General features: G+C 37.6%; 1 protein-coding gene across 3 annotated transcripts in view; it reads right to left on the minus strand.

Moving 5' to 3' along the window:
• The window catches only part of ASXL2 (ASXL transcriptional regulator 2), a 110,704-nt gene that overhangs the window by 82,111 nt on the left and 7,119 nt on the right, over positions 1–21,474 (minus strand). Inside the window, exon 1 of one of the 3 annotated variants that reach the window (XM_076000611.1) lies at positions 60–9,723. The exons of the other annotated variants lie outside the window; for them this stretch is intronic. The gene's annotated coding sequence lies outside the window, so the exon portion shown is untranslated. Of the gene's footprint in view, positions 1–59; positions 9,724–21,474 lie in introns of those variants that run through there. 3 annotated transcript variants of the gene reach the window in all.

The following is a 21,474-nucleotide window of genomic DNA, read 5'->3' on the forward strand; positions in this document are numbered from 1 at the left end:
ACAGAAGGAATAACTAACAGAGCCAAATATCTTCAGAGGAAAGAGGGAAAGGCCCTTACCTGTATGCTTGGCAGTGTCTGTTGCTCATTACCTCTGTCCTGAGATGCACTCTTCTGTTTGGCTTCTGACACTGACCTTGGTTCCCTCCTACCTCTCCATCAGCAACTTTTTCATTCTCTACAATCTTTTAATGTCGATCTTCAGGATTCTTTTCTCTTCTCAATTTCTATTCTCATTGGACATTTTCATCCTCCCATGGCTTCAAAAATAACTATGCTCCTACAGTAGCACCCTATACATCCCCAGTACTGCTTATCACAGTGCATTTATTATAATTGCATTTTACATTATCTGTCTTCCCCACTGGCACATAAGATCCATGAGGGCTGGGACCATCTGTCTTGTTCATCTAGTATTCCCACTGCCGATCATATGGCAGGTCTAAAACATTTGACTGATGGAATTAGGAGCACAGGTGGCAAGATTAGCCTCAGACAAAAGTAAAAAGACCTCTCTTTTTTTTGTAAACAAAAAAGCCATGTAAAAGGTTAGGGCAAATGCAAATAAATTTATAGATCTGGGGATAGAAACTTGAGCATAAAAGCAGCTAAGACTATTTAAAATATCAAATCTATACAAAGAGGCACCTACAGATATAGAGGTGATTACAGAGCCTGACTTCATAAGTTCAGGGGTATCATTTTACCTGGGGGAAGGGGGTTCTTGAATTCTGAACAGCTTTACAAGTCACTCTGGTTTAGTCTATTCCTACCTTGGATTCTTTTTAGCTGATTGCCCACAAAGTCTGGATATTATACACACTCCCTAGTTCAAGCAAAAAAGCTCTTAAAGTCAAATTCTCCCTAAACTCTGAAGAATTAATAACAGTTAATACTTACCTAGCATTTATTTGCCAGGTAACCTTCTAAGTGCTTTACATATATTAGCTCATTTAATCTCTATAATAAATCTATGAGGTAGATACCACTATCCCATGTTTTCAGAACTGAAAACTGAGGCACAGAGAAATTAAGTAACTTGTCCAAGGTTGTATCAGCTAATTAAATGACAGAGCTTAGTGTTGCTGCTGGATCGCCCAACATGTCATCATCAAAAGTCAACTCTGAACTCCCTATATGTTACAATTCCTCAAAAAGAGAAGCCAATCATTTGGGTGGCAAGGTGATCACACTGGACCTCTTCCACCCTGAAGGCGACAGGAATTTGCCCACACTGGCACTGACAACCTTCCTGGAGGAGTATATATTCCCTGCCTTCAGTGCTTCAGCCACTGTCACCATCCAAGGGTATCTGATGTACCAACATGGGGCATAACAACACCTCAGACCAAGTGACCCTTTTCAGGCAAAAAAATAAAAAGTGTAACAAAGGATTCTGAGCACTGATCTCACTATATACTATATCACCAAGTAGGAGTAAGCCTAAGACAACATGGAACTGGCCTCCAAGATGCAATAAATGCATCTTCAAAGTACAATAAAGAGGTGTGAGTAGATATAGGATTGGCTCCTATGATCCCAGTGACCAAAAGAATTTGTCTACCATCCCTGTAACTTAAGGCTCTGCTAGGATTACAGGTCATTATTTTCAGAGGGGAAACATTTTTATCAGAGGACTTCTAATCTGAATCTGAAGTTAACAACTGTTGTGTCACTTTGGGCACATGCTGGTGCACAAGCAGGCAAAAGGAGGAATTACTGCAATGGCAGAGGTAACTGACCCTAGTGCTTAACTGAGTAACTGAATCTAGTAAGTGGTTCTCAGTGCTTCCATGCCTAGTGATAACAGGAAAGTGCAGCATAAGGCAAAGGCATGAAAGGGAAAGGCAAGCAAGGGCTCAGACTTCTCAAGAATGATGGTCTTAGGCAAGCAACCTAGATCAGTTGAAGTCTGGCCAAGGGTGAGGGAAATCTAAAACGGTGGTAGTGAAAGGAGATAATGAATATCTACATGGCCTTGGAACCAGCTGCTGTGGCAGAGACTATAACTTGTTCCATTAACCCTCCTATATTAAGCTGTTTTAAGAGAGTGCTGCCAGCCTCTGTCTTGAACTGGTGACAAGAGTGGGCTTACTGCGGAGCACAGCTGTGTAAGGAACACACTCTGAAAGATTCTTGCAGTGTCCTATAACACATCCCTTTAAGAACCCCTTCACCTCTCCTTTCCATTGCAGCTCTGGCAGACAGCGCCTCTCACAAAGCCAGCATGCAACCTCGCTAGTGCTGCTCTCTGTAGCTGACATACCTTCCCTACTCCTTTTTATAGCTCAAAAGTTTATCTGTCATGTAACAAAATAGCAAAAGTTTCTAAACTGGTAATATTCAATTCTTCAAGAGTTGACTAAGACAAGCACTGACACAGGTAAAGTAATACATCTTTCTGGAAAGTAATTTGGTAGTAATGTAAGTTCAAGAGCCTTTCAAAGACTTATATCTTCTTACCTAGTAACTTTTCCTCTAGCAATCTTTAAAAGCAAAATAAAAGAAATATATACAAGGCCTATGCACAAAGGGGTTTACTATAGTATTATTTGTAAGGGTTATAAAAATAAACGACCTAGCCAGGCATGGTAACCCATGCTTGTAATCCCAGCATTTTGGGAGGCTAAGGCAGGAGGCCAGGAGTTCAAGACCAGCCAAGGAAACACAGAGAGACCTCATCTCTAAAAAACAGTTAAAAATTAGCTGGGTTTGGTGGCACATGCCGGTAATCCCAGCTACTCTGGAGGCTTAAGCAGGAGGATCCCTTGAGCCCAGGAGTTTGAAGCTGGCCTGGACAATATAACAAGATCCCATCTCTAAAAAATAAAAATTAAGTTTTTTTTAAATTAAAAACTTCTAATAAAATGAAGTAGGTTAAATCATACACTAAAAAGAGGAGTTGGTATAGCAATCATAGATCCTAATTAATGTTAGGGTGTATCTCTCATTCCAACTTTTCCCCTACAATTCTCACACAGAATTATAGGACAGAAGAGTATATGAATAATAAAATCAGTAAGGTTGATTTAAAAAATATATCAAACTTTAAACCCCTCAGAAATATTCCACTTTTTTTCCCAATCACTAACAGAATGGTTCAGAAAACTGCTATAAAAACCATAAAGTGTTCAAACTTATTTTCTGATTAAAATGCAAAACCATAAGCTAGCAAAAAAATAAAAAGGCTTAAAATTGTTTTAAATTCTACTTCAAAAAAAAAATCTTAGGTCAAGAAGGAAAAATCTTGCAATATCTACATAAAAGAAGTAAATGAAAGGCATAATTATGGAGAAGGAAGCAATTTATTACTTGTAGATACTGTTCTCTTATTCTCTTAAACTGCTTGATTTTTTTACCATATTTAATTTATTTGAACAAATACCTAAGCATCTGCTATAGTTCCATTGCCTAGCAAGTCATCCAAAATATGGCTGTACTATGACTATCCAAATTTATACTCTAGGCCATGCGCGGTGGCTCACACGTGTAATCCTAGCACTCTGGGAGGCCGAGGCAGGCAGATTGCTTGAGGTCAGGAGTTCGAAACCAGCCTGAGCAAAAGTGAGACCCAGTCTCTACTACTACAGACATGCACCACCATGCTCAGCTCATTTTTTCTATATGTACTTTTTTTTTTTTTGAGACAGAGTCTTGCTTTGTTGCCCAGACTAGAGTGAGTGCTGTGGCATCAGCCTAGCTCACAGCAATCTCAAACTTCTAGGCTCAAGAAGGAAGATAAGGAAATTTATTAATTTGTCACTGAAAAATCTCAAGGAAGAACTTCAGTTATGGTTGGATTCATTTTTTAAAAGCATTACCAAGATTTTGTTTCTCTTTGTCTTTGGGGTGTTGGCTTGATTCTCAAACTGTGTAGATTTGTGTTTTCAACAGCTTACCTACCATTCAACATTTTTCTGGTAAAAAGACCCTGATGTTCTTTTGGAAATCCACCTGCCCCTACATTCACAATCTATACCATGGAAACCAACACTAGCAGTAAAGCTTGAAACCAATTAGCACTTTCCATCCTCTTGGCCACAGTAATTGGTAAATGGGCAGAAGACTCAAGCCAAGGCTCAAGGGGCAGAATAAGAGAAAATTAAAGATTTTTTTCACTCCAGCAACCACTGGACCTAAACCTGAATGATGTGTGGCTGAAGCAAACAGCTCTCTTGCTACACACAGTTTGAGAATCAAGCCAACACCCCAAAGACAAAGAGAAACAAAATCTTGATAATGCTTTTAAAAATGAATCCAACCATAACTGAAGTTCTTCCTTGAGATTTTTCAGTGACAAATTAATAAATTTCCTTATCTTCCTTCTACCACATTGGTATAGGTTTTCTCTCACTTTCAAAACAGTCTTAATTGAGTTGGCACCCTCCCTAGACCAAGATTAAGAACTCCTAGAGTAGGTGACAAATCTATACATATGGGTTCATAACAATAACGCTAATTATGGTGAACAGGCTGGCAATAATTAGAACCTACTCGTCACAAAGAGTTTTCAACCATACTAGCAAAAAAGAAATTTTCACATGCTTCTTTATTTAAGCTCATTGAACTGTATGACAAAACAGTCCCAGAAATGAGCCACAGCAAATGCCTTGAAGCTACCAAGACAAGGCGATTGTTTTAGAACTGCAGAGTTCCCAAATGTCAAACAGAATCTGTGTTTCCATATCCTTGCTCAATAGAAGCAAGACCAGCCAAAATGTCACCTCTTCCATGAAGTCTGCTGTCATCCTCAGCGACACCTTTCCTTCTCAACTACCTTAGACACTTAAAGTGAGCAACTTCAGAAGTTAATTATACATTACATTTCATTGTCCCTAGTTATTTTAGTCTCTTACTCTTGTCTTCACATAATAAGATGCACTTATTCACTAAGGCAAAACAGCCAAGATTTTACTCAGGACAGCAACTCCTGAAGCACAGAAAGACCGCTAACCAGGTAATCCCCAACTTAGATTTCCTGAATTTCACTTTCCTTTTTGGAGAAAATACAGGGTTTTTCTCTCTGTAGTTAATACTACCACAACAATAATGGCCCTCTAGAGTTACCATATTTCTACTTAAAGCTCCAGTTCAAATGTGGAATAAAATATCCTTTTTGGAGGGGCTGCCCTTGCATAGCTTAAAATAAAAAATGCAGGCTCTGTAAAAATAGAACATTATTAAATAGTGAGGGAAAGTTGCACAAGAGAACAAAGGGAAAGAAAATGCAACTTGCAGTTACTTTTATATGAACAGGTTTCTGAATTTCATCATGATGCCCTTCTAATACCAATATTCCACACTCTAGTTCTGCCCTTCCTAACTCATTACCAGTTAACAGGAGGTCTAGTGCACAGTACTTGTGTTCACAGAAGAGGAGGCTTCCATTCCTTCACAATCAGTAAGCAGAGTGTTATCTCTTCAAGGTCAGTGACCATGCTAAATACTCGTAACTCTCCACAAACTAAAACAAAGTTAAGGAGGAGGAAAACACTGCAAAAAAAACTATACTGAAATATTAGGCTATTAAGTATGAAACGTCCAATTTCCTTAAGCACCAAGTTTGACAGTTGATATCTTGGGACATATCACTTTGACAATTCTTGTTTTATTTATTTATGTATTTTTTTCAAGACAAAAGTGAAACAAAGTTTACTAAGGAAGGACAAGATAGGTTTACAGAGCAAGAACAAGATATAGGTTTATAGAGTAAGCAAGATACATTTGCCACAAAATGTTGTAACAAAAGGGCACTTCCTATTTTGTTTTTATTGTGAAGGTACATACTCAGGCTGTCAAACACATGGTTTGGCTTATGATTATCTTTCATATTTTTGTTTAGAGCAATTTTTGTGAAACCATGGATAAGTCAAAAATTGAAGTTATTTTTTTCTTTTATTTTAGTGTATTATGGGGGTACAAGTGTTAAGGTTACATATATTGCCCATGCCCCCCTGGCCCCTCGAGTAAGAGCTTTAAGTGTGTCCATCCCCCAAACGTTGCACATCTTACTCATTGTGGTTGTATATATCCATCCCCTCCTCCCTCCTCCCACCTGCCTGACACCCGATAAATGTTACTCCTGTATGTCCACTTAGGTGTTGATCTGTTAATACCAATTTGCTGGTGAGTACATGTGGTGCTGGTTTTTCCATTCTTGAGATACTTCACTTAGTAGAATGGGTTCCAGCTCTATCCAGGAATATACAAAAGGTGCTATATCACCATTGTTTCTTAAAACTGATTAGTATTCCATGGTATACATATACCACATTTTATTAATCCACTCATGAATTGATGGGCACTTGGGTTGCTTCCACAGCTTTGCAATTGTGAATTGTGCTGCTATAAACATTCGAGTGCAGGTGTCTTTTTCATAAACTGACTTTTGATCTTTTGGGTAGATGCCCAGTAGTGGAATTGCTGGATCAAATGGTAGATCTACTTGTATCGCTTTGAGGTATCTCCATATTGCTTTCCACAGAGGTTGAACTAGTTTGCAGTCCCACCAGCAGTGTAGGAGTGTTCCTTTCTCTCCGCATCCATGCCAGCATTTGTTTGGGGACTTTTAGATAAAGGCCATTCTCACTGAAGTGCTATTTCATTGTGGTTTTGATTTGCATTTCCCTGATGATTAGAGATGTTGAACATTTTTTCATGTTTGTTGGCCATTATTCTGTCTTCTTTTGAGAAGTTTCTGTTCATGTCCTTTGCCCATTTTTTGATAGGGTTGTTTGATTTTTTTCTTGCTGATTTTCCTGAGTTCTAAATAAATTCTAGTTATCAGCCCTTTAGCAGATGTGTAGCTTGCAAAAATTTTCTCCCATTCTGTGGGTTGTCTGTTTGCTCTCTTGACAGTTTCTTTGGCTGTGCAGAAGCTTTCTAATTTGATCAGGTCCCATTTGTTTATTTTTATTGCTGTTGTGATTGCCTTTGGGATCTTCTTCATAAATTCTTTGCCTAGGCCAATGTCTAGAAGAGTATTTCCAACATTTTCCTCTAGAATTCTAATAGTTTCACACCTAAGATTCATATTTTTGTTTAGAGCAATTTTTGTGAAACCATGGATAAGTCAAAAATTGAAGTTATTTTTGAATATGAGTTCTGTCATAGAACCAATGAGGCACAAACAGCTCAAAATATTAATGAAATATTTGGGAAGGACGTGACTAATGAATACACAGTACATTAATATGTTGAGAAGTTCCATTCTGGTGATTTTAATCTTGAAAATGAACAACGAGGATGACCCAAGACCAAAGTGGATAACAATGAGCTGAAAGCTGTAGTGGAAGCGAATCCATCTCAACCTGAATTAGCAGCAAGGTTTGACGTTACTAATTCAACAATATTGGACCATTTGAAACAAATGGGCAAGGTAACAAATCTGGATAGATGGGTTCCGCATGAAGTAAGCGTCAGAAGAGAAATTGTCTCTAAGCTTGCCTTTCTTTGCTGTCATGACATAAAGGCAAGCCATTTCTACATTGTATTGTTACATGTGATGAAAACTGGATTTTTTTTAACAATCGTAAGCATTCAGCACAATGGTGGGATAAAGATGAAGTGCCAAAACACAGTCCAAAACCAAATATTCATCAAAAAAAGCTAATGGTATCTGTTTGGTGGTCCAGCACTGGTATTATCCACTACAGCTTCATGAAACCTAGTCAGCTGATTACAGCGATGTCTACTGCAACCAACTGTACAAAATGATGAGGATACTTGCAATTAAGCAGCTGAGATTGGTCAACAGAGACAGGCCAATCCTATTCCAAGACAATGCTCGACCCCAAGTAGCACAAACAATGCTGCTCAAAGGCTAGACTTGGAAACTCTCTGCCAACCACTGTATTTACCAGACCTTGCACCAACTGACTACCACTTCTCCCAGGTTATGGACCACTTCTTACAAGGAAAAATATTCAATTCTTAATAAGCTGTGGAAAATACCTTTCTCAATTCCATCACCACTCTCCATGCTTCTTCACTGCTGGCATAAACAAGCTACCATTAAGATGGCAAAAGTGGGGCCAGTCGCAGTGGCTCATGCCTGTAATCCTAGCACTCTGGGAGGGCGAGGTGCTCCGAGGGCCGAGGGCAGATCGCTCAAGGTCAGGAATTCGAAACCAGCCAGAGCAAGAGCGAGATCCTGTCTCTACTAAAAGTAGAAAGAAATTAATTGGCCAACTAAAATACATATAGAAAAAAATTAGCAGGGCATGGTGGTGCATGCCTGTAGTCCCAGCTACTCAGGAGGCTGAGGCAGAAGGATTGCCTGACCTCATCTCCTACGTCTTCCTCCTCAGTTACTACAGCTACACTAGCCTTCCCATCATTCCTAGGCCAACACAGGGACATCCCTGCCTAGTATCTTTAGTCTTTCCCTGGATATACGCAAAGCTTCATCTCCTTCAAATGTTTAATCAAATGTCAACTTCTCAGTGAAACCTTCCCTGAATGTTCAATTAAAACTTCAAACTAGTCCAACATCAGCCTGGCATTCCCCAGTCAACCAGCTTTATTTTTCCCCATACTACTTAACACTAACATACTATGTACTGTAATTTATTTATTTACAGTGTTGTCTGTCTTTCATTTCCACCTACAAATCTGTTAAGTTCCATACAGGCAGGGATTTTCTTTTCCTCATTTGTTCACTGCCACATCTACAGATCCTAGTACAGTGCCTGGAATATGGTAAGTGCTCAATAAATATTTATTTAACTAAATTAAATGTTCCTTAGCTGGGCATAGTGATGTGTACCTGTAGATCCAGCTACTCAAGAGGCTGAGGCAGGAGAATTGCTTGAGCCCAGGAGTTTGAGACCTGCCTAGACGATATATTGGGACTCTCATCTCAAAACTTTTTTTTTAATTTACGAAAAAAATAAATAAATGTTCCATGTAACCAATCTCCAAAAATATGATATGGAGATTCAGGGTTTGCAAAGTGATCCTATTCTAAGCCAACCTAAGACATTCACCAAGAACTGCTTCCTCTATTAGCTTATAAACCTAAAGACCTGATTTTTAAAAACTGGCAATATTTATAATAATACTATCTCCTCTGGTCTCTGCCTAAATCTCATACACTATAAGGAGAAAGGCTTCAAAATAAAATGCTCTCTTCACCCCAGCCCAGAGTATATCAGCTTCAGCCATGTCTTCCACACTTCCATTTTGTCTACCTCCCAAAGGAAAATGTTAAAAAAAACACAAAAACCTAATATTAAGAGGGAAAACTGGTGGTAAGGGGAGAAAATGGCAACAAATAAAGTGAACACTGGTAGAAACCTGAATTTCATATGAAAAACTTCAGGCTAAAATATATGCTTAATTACTCATATTTCAAACTTTTCTAACCATGTAAGGCAATATTATTTAATTATAGGTGAACTTCCAAGCTATCTCTCATCACTTCTAGGCAAAAAGTGTTAGCCTTGGGCTGGACACAGTGGCTCATGTCTGTAATCCCAGCACTTTAGAAGGCCAAAGTGGGAAGATAGCTTGAGGCCAGGAATTCAAGACCAGCCTGAGCAACACAGTGAGACCCCCGTCTCTAATAAAAAAATTAGCCAAGCATGGTGGCACACGCCTGTAGTCCCAGCTACGCAGGAGGATCACTTGAGTCCAGGAGTTTGAGGCTGCTAGGATAAGCAAGGATCACACCACTGCACTTCCAGCCTGGGCAATAGGACAAGACCCTTTCTCTAAAAAAAAAAAAAAAAAAAAACTTTGTGAAAAAAAAGTGTTAGCCTTAAAATGTATCTACTACATGACAAAACTAATGATCTCATACATTGGTGGTGGTTATAAATTGGTATATACATTGAATAAAGCAATGTATCAACACGCAATTACAGCCAATAAATATGAAAAAATGTTCAACATCACTAATTATCAGGGAAATGCAAATTAAAACCACAAAGAAGTACCACCTTACCCCTGTCAGAACGGTCATCATTAAAAAGTCAAAAACCAATAGATGCTAGCATTGAAACGGGGAAAAAAGGAACTTGGTGAGACTGCAAACTTATATAACCTCTATAAAAAAGAGTCTGGAGATTCCTCAAAGAGCTAAAAAAAAAAAAAAAAAAAAAAAAAAAAAAACTAAAAAAGCAGACCTATCTATCATTCAATCCAGAAATTCCACTACTGAGTATCTACCCAAAGGAAAAGAAATCATTTTATCAAAAAGGCATCTGCACTAGAATATTTATTGCAGCACAATTCACAAGTTCAAAGATATGGAATCAACCTAGGTACCCAATCAATTTATGAGTGGATAAAGCAAATGTGGTAAAATGTGCACCATGAAGTACTACTCAGCCATACAAATGAATAATGTTATTTGCAGCAATTTGGATGAGACCATTACCCTAAGTGAAGTATCTCAGGAATAGAAAACAAACTCACAAACTCCACATGTTCTCACTAGTAAGTGGGAGCAAAACAATGGTATATGCAGGCACAAAGATACTTAGAGGACACTGGAAACTAAGAAGGGGGAAGGGTGGGAGAGATTAATGAACACTGTCCTGGTGGCAGGTACACTGAAAGCCCTGACTTCAGCATTATACAGTATATCCATGTAACAAAAACATTTGTATCCTCATAATATTTTGAAATTAAAAAAAAAGTATGTCAGCATTTCTATTTCAGGAGGAAAAGATAAAAAGAAAAAGGAAAGAGAAAGAAAAAATTTAAAAATTTTCAAAAATTAAATGTAAAAAAAAATTATGCCAAGAATAGGAAAAAGACAAGCAAATTGTAAGTAAGCATATCTCTAACCTTTGCAAAGATAACACCCCAAATTATAAAGATGAGTTTCAATTCTAGGAAAGATGGACTAAGCATATTCTACTCTGTCACTCCTGCTAAATGGAGCTATAAAACCTGAGCAGACTGCAGAGAGCAGCTGAGGACTCTGGATTCTTTTCAAGTTCACACAGAATATTCACCAAGATAGACCACATTCTGGGCCATAAAACACACATTAACTGGATTAAAACAACAGAAATCATATAATGCCGGTTCTCAGACAACAATGGAAGTAAATTAGAAATTAGCAAGAGAAAGATAACTGGAAAATCCCCCAAATACCTGGAAACTAAACACTATACTTCTAAACAATGCATGGGTCAATTAAGAACTCCCAAGAGAAATTTAAAAATACTTCAAACTAAATGAAAAGAAAAATACAACTTATCAAAATTTGTGGGATACAGTAAAAGTAGTGTTTAGCCAAAGCAGCGCACACCTTTAGTCCCAGTTACTTGGGAGGCAGAGGCAGGAGGATCACTTGAGCCCAGGAGTTCAAGACCAGCCTGGACAATGTGGTGAGATACCATCCAAAAAAAAAAAAAAAAAAAGGAAAAAAAAGTAGTGCTTAGAGGGAAATTTAGAGACTGAATTATGTACTAGAAAAGAAAGATCTAAAATCAATAATCTAAGCTTCCATCTTAGGAAACTGGGGTGGGGGGAGCAAATTAAATCCAAAGCAAGCAAAAAAAGATTAAAAGTTAGAGTAAAAATCAATGAAATTAAAAATAGGAAATCAATACAGCAAAGCCAACAAAACCAAAAGCTGTTCTTTGAAAAGATCAATAAAATGGATAAGCCTCTAGCTGGGCTAACTAAGGAAAAAGAGAGAAGACACAAATTAGCAGTATCTGAAATTAAGGAGGAGATATCACTACAGACCTCATGAGCATTAAAAGAGTAAGGGAATGTTTTGAACAATTCTGTACCTAGATATTTGATAACCTACGGGCAAATTCCTTGAAAGACACAATCTGACAAAATCACACAAGAAAAAATAGACAATCTGAATAAGTCCGTACCTATGAAAGAAACTGAATTAATAATAACCTTCCAAAACAGAAAGCATCAAGCCCACAGGGGTTCACTGGTGAATTCTACCAAACATTTAGGAAGGAAATTATACCAATTCTCTACAATGTCTTCCAGAAGACAGAAGGAATACAAACAGTCCTCAATTTTACAATGGTTTGACTTAAAATTTTTCCAAAATTATGATGTTACAAAAGTCACATGCACTCAATAGAAACTGTACTTCTCTCACAATGCTGGGCAGTAGCAGAGAACCCCCAGTCGACCATGCATTTTCAATTTAGGATTATTTTCAATTTATGATAGGTTTATTAGGATGTAACCCCATCATGTATCAACGAACATCTGTACTTACTAACTCATTCTATGAGGCCAACATTAAAATAGAAAACTACAGACCATTATCTCTTATGAACATAGATGAAAAATCTTCAACAAAATCCAGTGAACCAAATCCAACAAAGTAAATGATGACAGGAAGATTGGAGAAGATCAGAATTCAACGTATTGTATTATTTCAGATGGTAGAATGATTGAGTGATATTTTCCCTCTATTTTCCAATTAATTTAATGTTATATTATTCCTATAATATAAAACATTCATGAAATTTGTGAAATGGGGGAAACCTGTTACATATTCTTATAACTTAAATATATTTCTTTTAAATCTAAATATTAATAGAGTAAAAAAATAAAACATTAATCCTAACTTAGAACCAAGTTTTGCAAACACTAACGTGAAGTAAATCTATAAAGTATAAAACCTTATCTAGGTTATAAATAAGAAAGAGCACTAAAAAAATGTTTGATTACATATAGATTAAGAAAATATCTAAAATTGACACAAAGTCAACCAAAGCAATTTAGAAATTATTGTGCTGGCTGGGCACAGTGGCTCACACTGTCACCATACATTTTCCTGGCACTCTGGGGGGGGGGCAAGGGGTATGGCAAATTATTTGAGGTCAGGAGTTCGAGGCCAGCTGAGCAAAAGTTAGACCCTGTTTCTACAAAAAAAATAGAAAAGATTAGCCAAGTATGGGTGGCATATGCCTGTAGTCTCAGCTACTCAGGAGGCAGGGAGATCACTTGAGCCCAGGAGTCTGAGGTTGCAGTGAGCTGTGATGAGGCCACTGTACCCTAGCTGGGGCAACAGAACAAAGATTCTCAAAAATAAAAACAAAGGAAAGAAAGAAAGAGAGAAAGAGAGAGAGAAAGAAAAGAGAGAGAGAAAGAAAAGAGAGAGAGAAAGAAAAGAAAGAGAGAAAGAGAGAGAAGGAGGAGGGGAGGGGAGGGGAGGGGAGGGGAGGGGAGGGGAGGGGAGGGGAGGGGAGGGGAGGGGAGGGGAGGGGAGGGGAGGGGAGGGGAGGGGAGGGGAAGGGAGATTATAATGTTTTAAGGCACAAGAGAACCAGGCAGCTTGACAATGGATGTATAAGGACAACAATTACACAAGTATACATGATATATACAATTCCTGGTTCCATTCTCCAACCACTTAATATCTCTGTTTAATATATTAAGGCTAAAAGATACAAATACCCGGCCAGGCATGGTGGCTCACCCCTGTAATCCTAGCACTCTGGGAGGCCCAGGCAGGTGGATCGCTGGAGGTCAAGAGCTCGAACAAGCCTAAGCAAAAGTGAGACCCCATCTCTATTAAAAATAGAAAGAAATTGGCTAACTAAAAATACACAGAAAAAAAATAAGCTGGGCATGGTGGCGCATGCCTGTAATTCCAGCTACCCCCAAGGCTGAGGCAGGAGGATCGCCTGAGCCCAGGAGTTTGAGGTTGCTGTGAGCTAGGCTGATGCCACGGCACTCTAGCCCGGGCAACAGAGTGAGACTCTGTCTCAAAGAAAAAAAAACAAAAAACCAATATCCTGTACCACAAAGAAGGGTGGGGGAGGGGGAATCAGTCACAAAATACATTTCAAATTAATCTGACAAGTATTAAATGCCTATTATGTGCCAGGTACTGATCGCATGAAGGATGCTAGGGATAAAAAATAAAATTTTAAAAAGACATCAATTCTAGCCCTCAAAAAAGTTCTTATTTTAGTAGAGAAGATATATTACAACACAATAAAATGCAACCAAATCAAAAAATACAAAATAAAGAAGCTCAGAGCAAAAATTAACTAACTTATCTGAAGACAAATTCTCATTTGGAATTTAAAATAGAAATAGAAGTGAATTCAACAAGTGAAAACAGGTGTGGGAATTCCAGAAAAAGTAAATAAAATAGGCATGACCAGATAGATGAAATTGCATGTTTCAAGAACCATCTATTACTAACAAAGTATCAGGCACAGGGAAGAAATAGTCAAAGAGAAAACTGAACAGAGAGGCAAGGGCAAGATCATAATAAAATGCTTTTAGTATCAGGCCATAACTCTAGAATTCACCTTACTGGCAGGTAAGAAGGAGTTAGCAAAACCTAAGAAAAGAAACATTACAGAAGATCACAAGGAGACTCACATTTTAAAAATTTATTCTAACAACAAGGAAGACAGATGGGTTGGAGGGGGCTTTAACATGTACACAATGAAATCCAGTTTGGCAAACTATAACAACTAAGGCAGGGGAATGGAAATGGAACCAAGAAAATAGATTTCAAAAATCTGTGAGACTTTTACTGGCAGGTGACCTTAGAAACATAGAGGATGATTCTAGGTTTTTACATTTTGAGAAAAGAATGAAAAATGAAATACAAAATGAAGGACAGGTTTTGAAAGGTTTGATTTAGTTTCTTGTACACATGGTAATCTTTTACCAAATCACAGAAAATATCTAAAGTAATGTATCTCAAACTTTATTAATATTTAAAAGAAAAAATCTCAGGGCTCACACTGCTGCTGTTAGCTTTAAATTATAACATTATATATATATACATATATATATATATATACATATATATATATATGTGTATATATATATATATATATAAAATGCCAGGTATAAACCTCTTATGCTTATCACTGTTAAACTATAAAAAATAAATCTACAATTTAAATCCAAATATAAAACAATGAACTTCTGTTTTAAGTAAAAATTAAAATACCCCTACTGTTAACTATATCACCATGTCTTGGCTGCTACTACATGAGACCTTCTGAGATGTGCTCATGTACACAACATATACCTACATTTTCTTATTCAAACTATGGTGAAACCTTCATTCCATTAATGCACCATCATGACAGCTGTGACCTTCCCTTAGTACAAATGCATCATATTTCCTTACTGACTGACTACTCCATCAAATATGAACACCCATATCACAAGGCAAGTCACAAATATACAACTTTTAAGATTAGCATTAAAACACATAACTTCTCTGGGAGGCCGAGGCGGGCAGATCATTTGAGCTCAGGAGTTCAAGATCAGCCTAACCAAGAGCGAGACCCCATCTCTACTAAAAAAAAAAAAAAAAAAAAAAAAGGAAGGAAAGAGAGAGAGAGAGAGAGAGAGAGAGGAGAGAGAGAGAGAGAAAGAAAGAAAGAAAGAAAGAAAGAAAGAAAGAAAGAAAGAAAGAAAGAAAGAAAGAAAGAAAGAAAGAAAGAAAGAAAGAAAGAAAGAAAGAAAGAAAGAAAGAAAGAAATTAATTAGCTGGACAATTAAGAATATATAGAAAAAAATTAGCCAGGCATGGTGGCACATGCCTGTATCCAAGCTACTCAGGAGGCTGAGGCAGAAGGATCACTTGAGCCCAGAAGTTTGAAGTTGCTGTGAGCTAGGCTGACACCACAGCACTCTAGCCTGGGCAACAGAGTGAGACTCTCTCTCAAAAACAAAACAAAACAAAAAAACCCACAAAACTAAATTCATAGACAACTTTCAGAACTCCTTGAATTAATCTACAAATTCCTGGTAGGAGGTTTATGTTTATAAGAAATCTAGTTTGAGAAACATTTTCATTAAACCTTTGTCATTTGCTATATCTTATCTGCTAGAAAACAGATCTGGGAAATATATATGAAGCAAACTGACACTAAATAAAACACTGGGAAACAGTTGCCCTTATTGCCCCTTACATCATTCTCAAGACATGACTTTAATATTCCAAACCAATAACAGGTATTCTCATGGCAAAAATGTCTTTTTATTTTTGTCAGAAACATATCAATATTTAATGGTCACTCCCAGAGCCATGGTGGCGTACAACTCCAGGAAGCAGTATTCACAAAGAATACAATACAAATGGTATACTATACCAGTACATAGCCCGGATTAATTCTACCACATGAACCAACCCGAAAGCCAACAGTACAGAAGACCATGGTAAGGAAAAACAGTGCTACAGAAATTCAAAGAAAAGAAAAATCAACAAAAGCTAGAATAACTGGGGAAAAGAGTTTTGCTTCGTTTTTCCTTCAAGAATAGTAGGATTTTGTCGTGTCAAAGCATGTTCCAGGACTTCTTTCAAGTGGGAAAACTTCAGGAGGCTGGCAGAACTTAAGCAAAGGCTTCTGTTGAAAAGCTGCAAGTAGGATAATTATAGGTAAAAGAGGTATGAAATGAGAAAATTTTGAAGGACAGGAAAAGATATTTATATCCCCTCTCACCAGCCTTCTGGCCCTTTATTTTTTATTTATTTATTTTTTTGAGACAGAGTCTCACTCTGTTGCCTGGGCTAGAGTGCCGTGGTGTCAGCCTAGCTCACAGCAACCTCAAACTCCTGGGCTCAAGCAATCCTTCTGCCTCAGCCTCCCAAGTAGCTGGGACTACACACATGCACCACCATTCCTGGCTAATTTTTTCTCTATGTATTTTTAGTTGTCCAGCTAATTTCTTTCTATTTATAGTAGAGACGGGGTCTCACTCTTGCTCAGGCTGGTCTCGAACTCCTGAGCTCAAAAAATCTGCCCACCTCAGCCTTCCAGAGTGCTAGGATTACAGGCGTGAGCCACTGCGCCCAGCACTGGCCCTTTAATAAATCCCACAAATGGCCCAATCTGCTTAAAACAGAGATATAATATTATCTCTTGCATAAAAATTCTCTGTTACTCCTAAATAAAAATACTTGCCGGCCCAACTTCTATATCCCTCCACATTGACCCCTACCTACTTCTGGCTTTATCTGCCATCATACTTCACAATGTTCAAAGGTAAATTGTAACACACAAGGTGAATTACATTAAACATACCCTGCATTTTTCAATCTTCCCTCTGCCTGGAATTCCTTTACCTACTATTCACCTGTAAATGTTTATCCATCATCCTTGAATACCCAAGTCAAACCTCTGAGAACAACCCTGCTCTACCACTGTCCCAAATTTTGGTATTGCTGTTAGTTTGTTATTATGCAGCTTCATAAATCTCAGAACAAATTTGTGATCATAAGTTTTATTATCAAACTTAGAGTAAAACAACACAAATTTATCTCACAGTTTCTGTGTGTCAAGATTCTGGGCAAAGGTCAGCTGGATCTTCTACTTATGCTTTCACTAGGCTGAAATCACAAAATGTCAGCTGAGTGTGAACTCAGTTGAGGCTTGGAGTCCTCTTCCAAGCTCACTAGTTGTTGGCAGATTTCAGTCCCTTTTGGTTGGAGGAATGAGGCTACTTTCCTGCTGGCTCTTAGCTGGGAGTCACTCAGCTCCTAGAAGCTGCCTGCCATTCCTTGCCACATGGTCTTCTCTACTGGCAATTCACAACATGGTTGTTTTCTTCTTTTCAAGACCAGAAAGAGAATCTCTCTTGTTTCAAATTCCTCTTCTCTCTGATCTCTAGATCCTGTCTGAAAGGATTTACCTAATAAGGTCAGAATCATCCTTTTGCTTAAAGTCAAAGTATAGTCATCCCTTGGTATCGATGGGGGATTGGTTCCAGGACCACCAGCGGATACCAAAATCCATGCATACTGAAGTCCTGAAGTCAGGGCTCTGTGGAACCTGCAAATGTGTAAAGTCTGAAAAGTCAGCTTCCATATATGCAGGTTTCACATCCAGAGAATGCCGTATTTTCCATCCATGTTTCATTGTGGATGCAGAACCCACTGATATGGAGGGCCAACTGTATTTATTGGAAAAAAAAAATCTGCCTCTCAGTGGACCCACACAGTTCAAACCCATGTTGTTCAAGGGGCAACTGTAATTACCAGTGCTAAATCTTTCATCCTTGTGGTTGTAACTGAACAACAGGAGTTAAATCCCAATGTAATCATAGGTTCTACCCATACTCAATGGAAGGGGTTATATGGATGGGAGTCCTGGGGCCTTAGAATTCTGCCTACTAAAACTAAAGTCCCACAAGATACATATATATAGACAGATAGTTTTGTTTTGCTTTTGTAAGAGCCAGGGTCTAGTTTACATTGCTCAGACTAGTGTGGGATCCTGAGTTCAACCTATCCTCCTGCCTCAGCTTCCCAAGTAGCCAGGACTACAGGTGACACCACTGTACTCAGTAATATATTTTTTAAAGGCATGACAACATATTTTTTTAAATACATAAACATCAGCAATAACCCACTAAAGGCATAGTAGACAAAAGGGTACTATTAGTAACCAAAAACATAAAACTTATATAAATCATTATCTCTTAGATAAATCATTAGTTTACCTTCTATTATAGTGTCAACTCAAACAGGAAAAAACAGTGGGTTCTCTGTTTCCTAAAAGTTCCAACATAAGACAGAGTAAGTAGTTAAGTATAAACATAAATGAAGGGAACAAAGGGATTTGCAGTTGACACAACCGGAACACACTCTTTTAAGTTCAAAAGCAGAAGAAAAGATGAAAACAGTATTTTATTATTACTCATGACTAAAATCAATTAATTTTAAATACATAAGAAAATATAGTTAGACTTATATCCAAACATCACTACTAAAATGGGAGGGGGGTAAGAAGGGGAGTTGAATATATTTGTGCAAACCAGGGGTAGATATAGGATAGAGATGTCTACAGTTGAAGTGTAAGTCAGACAGTGGAATTTTTGTATAGAACCTCCTGAAGGCAGCTAGCTTAAGTCTGTGTGATTCCACACTGACCCTGGGAAACAAGCAGCAAAATGAGGTGTCCCTAAGGTTAAAGGGCTTTTCATTAGAACTGTCTCAATCTCTGCACTTATGTTAACAACATCTTTACAATATTTAGTTTTCCCATGCAGAAACAAAAAATGACCCACATTAATTTTTCAGAAATATCTGATTTTATTATTATTTCTTATTTTTTTGGAGAAAGTCTCACTCTATTGCCCAGGTGAGTGCCGTGGCATCAGCCTAGCTGACAGCAACCTCAGACTCCTGGGCTCAAGCGATCTTCCTGCCTCACCCTCCCAAGTAGCTGAGACTACAGGTGTGAGGCAGCTCACCTGGCTAATTTTTCAGAAATATTAACAGTGCTTACAATATGCCAGGCATTGTACAAAGAACTTTTCATACGTTTTCACCTCATCACTTAACACCCCAAATGGTTAGTTTTATTATTATCTTCACTTTAAAGTTGAGAAAATTAAAACAGCTTAGAAAGTACAACGCTTTACAACTCCAAACGTGGTCACTGGGTCACAGCACTAGCATCACCTGGGAACTCGTCAGAAACGAAAAATCTCTGACAACACCACAGACCTATTGAATCAAAATCTGCATTATAACAAGATGCCCAGATGATTCCTATGCACATTAATGTTTGAGCACTGGTTTAAATAACTTGTCCTAGCTAACAAAATAAATGGTAAAGCCAAGATCAAATCCATATTTGTGTGATTCAAAGTCCATGGTCTTAACCACCAGCTAATAATTATGTAGTTTTCTTAAATAAGGTCTACACATTTATTGTTGAGTCTATTCCCAAGTTGCTATTAAAAATAGTCCTTTCTTTTCTCATCATTTCTTTCACACGTTATTAATGATACATATGAAAACTGTTTTTCCATTTATCTTGTAATACATGCATTTTTTGACATTTTCACACAAACACAAAATATATACAAAAGAGAAAACTTTTCATAACACTTTATTTCATGGGTACATCCATTCTTACAAAATGTGTCAGAATCTCTCTGATAGGAAACTAGTCACTATAAGTCAATAGCAATACATTTAAAATGTTCTATTACTATTTAGAAATAAGTCACTAACACAAGTGAACACTTATTTGAAACTGAATATGGCTAAACCAGCTACTGAATAATTCAAACATCAGTGAGTTAAAGATTCAAGATGATGTGGGACATCCCAAGCTGTGGACTCCAACAAAAGTCCATTCTAAACGTAGTATCAACTGCTAATTAATGTTAATAGCCAATGCATTTTCAAATGAAAAGTCTTTCATGATATAATTTTGCCAAAAGATGGATCAATTTACTCAGAGGACACTATAATTAAAAAGTTTTACAGTGACCTCTAATGCCCAAGACCAAGTACATGTATATTTAACCATTAACCAATTTAAGCCCTGTCAAGCAAGGTCAGAAGTAAGAATTATCACAGACATTTTCCAATGGCCCAATGTACTCAAAAGAGTCTTTGGAAGCAAATACCCTGGTGTATCTTGGAATAATTTTCTTTCATAAAGAAAGATACTCATTCAGTTTTCCTGGCAAACAATACTTACTACAGTTGATTAGCTTTATTAAATTATGCTCTCTTAAAAGTGAGAATAATGTCTTCTCTTTTAGCTCCAATTTAAGATAGGTACAAAAAAATGAAAAGATTTAGCACTCCTATGCAAGAAACTGAGTTAAGCTCTGCACACAGAAATTTTTAAAAGAAAGCCTCTGCCTTTAAGAAGCACAGTCTTATGGGTATATAAACAGAATTTCCTCCTACTTGTCCACAATAAAAATGTCATTTTACTTAGGGAAGATATGCCTTCAGGGCTACCATTATTTAAAAGCACTTAATTTATGATCTTTGAGAGGAAAATCTTTCATAACAAGACCCAAAACCTAGAAAGAATAAAAGGTAAATATTGATAAATTTGTTTATATTAACATTAAAAAAATGTCTGGGTAGAGAAAAAAACCTCCATAAAACAAGTCAAAAGACAAAACTGGGGAATAGATCTGCAACATATGACAAAGGGCTAATCTCCTTTATCTGCAAAGCACTCTCAAATATTAGTATGAAAAAGACCAAGAATCAAGGAAAAAAGGGGCAAAATAACTGAACAGACAAGTTTACTGAAAAAATTGCAAATAGTCAATAAGTACAGGAAGTTACTTTACATCTGTGCTGTCCAATAATTGTAGCCACTAGCCAAATGTGGCTATTTTAACTCAAAGTATGGGCCAGGTGCGGTGGCTCATACCTGTAATCCTAGCACCCTGGGAGGCCGAGGCGGGTAGATCGCTCAAGGTCAGGAGTTGGAAACCAGCCAGAGCAAGAGCAGACCCGTCTCTACTATAAATAGAAAGAAATTAATTGGCCAACTAATATATATATATATATATAAAAAGAGAGAGAGAGAGAGAAAATTGGCCAGGCATGGTGGCATATGCCTGTAATCCCAGATACTCCGGAGGCTGAGGCAGTAGGATTGCTTGAGCCCAGGAGTTTGAGGTTGCTTATGAGCTAGGCTGAAGCCATAGCACTGACTCTAGCCTGGGCAACAAAGCCAGACTCTGTCTCAAAAAATAAAAAAAGTAAATAAATAAACAAACTCAAAGT

The sequence above is a fragment of the Microcebus murinus genome, chromosome 3 (genome assembly GCF_040939455.1).
Source record: "Microcebus murinus isolate Inina chromosome 3, M.murinus_Inina_mat1.0, whole genome shotgun sequence".
NCBI lineage: Eukaryota > Metazoa > Chordata > Mammalia > Primates > Cheirogaleidae > Microcebus > Microcebus murinus.